This window comes from Penaeus japonicus, unplaced genomic scaffold (genome assembly GCF_977035675.1).
Source record: "Penaeus japonicus unplaced genomic scaffold, GWHDUDI00000001_assembly GWHDUDI00000029, whole genome shotgun sequence".
Classification (NCBI taxonomy): Eukaryota; Metazoa; Arthropoda; class Malacostraca; order Decapoda; family Penaeidae; genus Penaeus; species Penaeus japonicus.
Window position 1 is genome coordinate 600,937 of NW_028234431.1, and position 5,000 is coordinate 605,936.

Genomic DNA, 5,000 nt, shown 5'->3' on the forward strand with positions numbered 1-5,000 from the left:
CGCGGTGTTAAACCAGCTCGACTTCCTGGACTTTACCGATGCAGCTAACTCGCGTAATTGGCAGGAAATTTGATATGCATATTAGTGTACGAACAGACACTCGGCCGCGCTCGATGGTATACATGCATACCTATATATATATGTATATATATACATATATATATATATATATATATATGTATGTATATATATATATATATATATATATATATATATAGATATATATTTATAAATATATATACATACATATATATATATATATATATATATATACATATATATATATATATATATATATATATATATATATATATATATATATATATATATATATATATATATATATATATATACAACTCAATTGATTTGCAGAATAAATTACCTGTAACGCAAACATTTAATAAAAGCAGGCTGGCAGTCGGGTGACATTCCTATTGACTCAAGAAGGATATTAAACGAATACGGTTGATCTTTTATCTTTTCAAAAGCCTGTGGTTCCTAATGGAATTGGATCTATCTTTGATAAAGAAATATCAAAAAAACATATTGTGCAGTTTTTATGATACGTAACATACCGGTAATGTGTTGTTATAAACTGGCTACTCTCAGTAACAGGATCAGTATAATACGATTTTATATATCTACAATTTCTATGCTTTGATATGAACATATTATTGTCTAGTATTTAGGAGAGTTCCGGTATGTTGCCCTTAAGCGGATTATAAAAGATAAAAATAAAAAAAAGAAAGAAAGAAAAAGAAAAAGAAAAAGAAAGAAAAAAAAAGAAAAAAGAAAAGAAAAAAAATATGTATATATATATATATATATATATATATATATATATATTCTTGCAATCGCTGGAGTAGACTTGGATGCGGTAAATTAGACATAGACATAGTAAGTAGACACAAAGTTATATCTTTTCCATCAATGAAGCTTGATTGCAACCGTAATTTTACTTCAGCCAAGCATTCTAACAATCTGATCAAATTATTCTTCATGATAATGGAAGCATTTCGTTCGCTGGTGGAGTGGCATTGATAATCAATTAGAAGTTGTTGCATGATGCACTGTCTTCATGCATTCTCACGGCTAGATAGATAAAGGGATAGCTGGATAAAACGAGAGCGAGCGAGAGGAGAAGAGAGAGAGAAAGAGAGAGAGAGAGAGAGAGAGAGAGAGAGAGAGAGAGAGAGAGAGAGAGAGAGAGAGAGAGAGAGAGAGAGAGAGAGAGAGAGAGAGAGAGAGAGAGAGAGAGAGAGAGAGAGAGAAAGAGAGAGAGAGAGAGAGAGAGTGAGTGAGTGAGAGAGAGCGAGAAAGAGAGAGAGAGAGAACGAGAGCAGGAAAGATAAAAATACAGATAGAGAGATAAAGAGTATAAGGGTTATATCATACATAAACATACTAATATATCGAAACTAATAACCCACACAAAATAGGAATATGATACCAGACACATATTATATACAATTAAAGTTTATTCCATAACACAGATAACTGACATAATGGTACACACTGATCACAGTAATAAAACATCATCAGAATGCGTATACACAGGAGGAGAAATCAGGTGTCAGTGGTGCTGTTGATCCTGGTCAATCTATACGTTCCAGACATCCGGGTTATAGGGAAGGATTTCCTATCAGCAGTTCCTATCAGTGGGTATGTGGGAATGTAGCCTGGAATAGGAGGGCGTGGCAATCAATGGTATTCATCATCTTTTGAGGGTAATCATAATTGGGGGATAATTACTGTATGTGTTGACCTGACTTGGCTTATGGAATGTCGTATTACTAGAGTGTGTTTTTATGTAGTATTTTTTTATTGATGTATTTGATATCATGTATAAACGTGATATAAAAATCCTCATATATGGAGGATATTGGCATCATAATGAAAATGTTTAATATGTTACAAATCTTTATATATCTTATCTAGATTTTTTTTTAAATTCAATTAATAACAGGACGATAACTAGCTTGAGAAGATAAATAAAAGATGAATAAGCCATAATAAACTTTAAAATAATAAAATCTCCCGAAACAAAGGAACAAACACTCTCCTAATCCCGAAGAAGAAAATGAATCACTCCTTAGATATTCATAGAAAATGAAAGTGGCACTTTAGGACACAGTGCCACGAGATGCATAGCTTTCCAATAGCGGAGCAGGCGAGGCTGTTAACGATGTATCACCGGAGATCCATCATGACACCGCCCTCGATAATGATAGAGTGTTCTCTTACTTTAAACTCGCTCATTTCGCTTTAGTCTCCATCTCGTCATTTTGGATTTTTTTTTTTTTTTTTTTTTTTTTTTTTTTTTTTTTACTTTATCTGCTCGAGTTTTTATTTTTTTCGGAAAGGGATCTTATTATTGGATTGTTATTTTTTTATCATTTTGACTTACCTTCTACTCTTTTTCATATATATATATATATATATATATATGTATATATATATATATTTTTTTTTTTCTTTCTTTTTTTTCTTTACTTTTTTTCTGTTTTTCCTTTTTCTCTCTATTCTTTTTTCTTTCTTTCTTTTTCTTTTCTTTTCTTTTCTTTCTTTCTTTCTTTTTTCTTTCTTTCTTTCTTTCTTACCTCATCCTCTTATAAATCATACCACACAGCTCTTTCAAATTCCCTTATTCTTTTCCTCCACCTCTCCCTCCATTGACTTTTCCCTCCTGATCATCCACCAACTGCTGTAGACATGAGTATCATTAGCAAATGTATTTCGCGTGTGGAATCCTAACCACACACTCCACATAGGGACCCAGCCTTTAGCAGAGACCTTGAAGTTTCCTTGCAGTGCCACCGAGGGCCAGGAATGTCGAGGAAAGGCTCCTGGCACTCGGCGCTCCTTTCATCGTTGGCTAATCTGCTGCTAATGAAATGGAGTCTTGTGGCTATTCTTTTCTTCTGCTCTATTTTTTTCTCTCTCTCTATCTTTCTCTCCCTCTCTCTATCTTTCTTTCTCTTTCTCTCTTTCTCTTTCTTTCTCTCTCTCTCTCTCTCTCTCTCTCTCTCTCTCTCTCTCTCTCTCTCTCTCTCTCTCTCTCTCTCTCTCTCTCTCTCTCTCTCTCTCTCTCTCTCTCTCTCTCTCTGTCTCTCTCTCTCTCTATCTTTCTCTCTCTATCTTTCTCTCTCTCTCTCTTTCTTTATCTCTCTCTCTCTCTCTCTCTCTCTCTCTCTCTCTCTCTCTCTCTCTCTCTCTCTCTCTCTCTCTCTCTCTCTCTCTCTCTCTCTCTCTCTCTTCCTCTCTTTCTCTCTCTCCCCCCCTCTCTCTCACTCTCACTCTCCAACATTCGCTTTCTTCTACAAGTAGATTTAGTCTGATAAATCAATAGACACACAGGTGGACATGTGTGTAGCTACTTTATAGATGGTCAGCTCACACGAATAACTGTAAGTTTCCCTTTAAACTATGCATTATGTAATACCTCTCCTAACCTAAATATTCATGTAGACTATATAAATCATTTATATGGATAAGTACTACCTATAACTGATAAATCACTAGTTTGACAACAACGACAACAAAAACATGAAGTCGAAGTAATAACAAGAACATGAAGTCGAAGTAATAACAAGAACATGAAGTCGAAGTAATAACAAGAACATGAAGTCGAAGTAAAAACAAGAACATGAAGCCAAAGTAATAACAAGAACATGAAGTCGAAGTAATAACACGTCATTAATATATATATTTTGAAGATTACGTAACGCTTAGAGGACGAAGAAGTTGAACGATGTAGAATCACTTTATTATATTTCTATTCACATGATGACAAAAAAAAGAAGAAAAAAAAAAGAAAGACGAGAGTGGCTATAATAGGTGAAGGAGGAGAAGGGGGTGGGAGGGGGGGGAGTGTTCTGGCACTGTAAAATAGAGGGGGTGAGAAGGGGAGGGATGGGGGGGAGGGGGGGCTATGGGAGCTGAATAATGAAAAAAACATTTGGGAATTGACTATCTTAAAGGGGAGATGCTTGTAAGAATATGGATTTTCGTGATTAAGGTTTCTGGCGTACTTCTAGTTCGCTCGCTTGTGTTATCTTTTTGTACTCACGCACACACACACACACACACACACACATGTATGTATACACACACACACACACACACATATATATATATATATATATATATATACACACATACACATATACATATACACACACACATATACACACACACAATATATATAATATATATATATATATATATATAATATATATATATATATATATATGTATTATAACAACATAATATAAATATAATATATATATATATATAAAAGGCAAGACTATATCCGTTAATATATATACATATATATATATGTGTGTGTGTGTGTGTTTGTGTATGTGTGTTTATGTGTATCTGTATGTATGTATACACACAAATATAAAGAAAATACAAAAAGAAAGAAAGAGAGAGAAAGACAGAAATAAAGAGAGAGAAATAGAGATATAAACAGATAGACTAATAGGTATATGTGGGTATATATGTTTACACATATGCTTATCTGCCTATAAACAAACAAACAAACACACAAATACGCGATTGCATGTCCAGCCACAGTTGCAAATTTCTTCATCAACACGAGGATGACTAAGAGCACACAATCCTACAAAGACATCAAAGAAGAGAGGATTCAAAACAAAGTCCTCGGGATAAAACATCTAAAAATAAGTAATCGAGATGATAAGACAATGAAAGAGAAGAGAGAGAGAGAGGAAAAAAAATGAACGCAAAGAAATGAAAGTTTTTTTGTTTTTTTTCTTTTACTTTCATTTCTACCCTTTGGTTTGCGATCGCTCCGGGAAAGGTCGGTTTTTCTACAGACAGACACGTAGACGTATAGACACACACACAGACACACACGCACAACTACACACACAAACACACTGACACACACACACACACACGCACACACACACACACACTGACACAAACACACACACATACACACACACTGACACACACTGACACACACACAA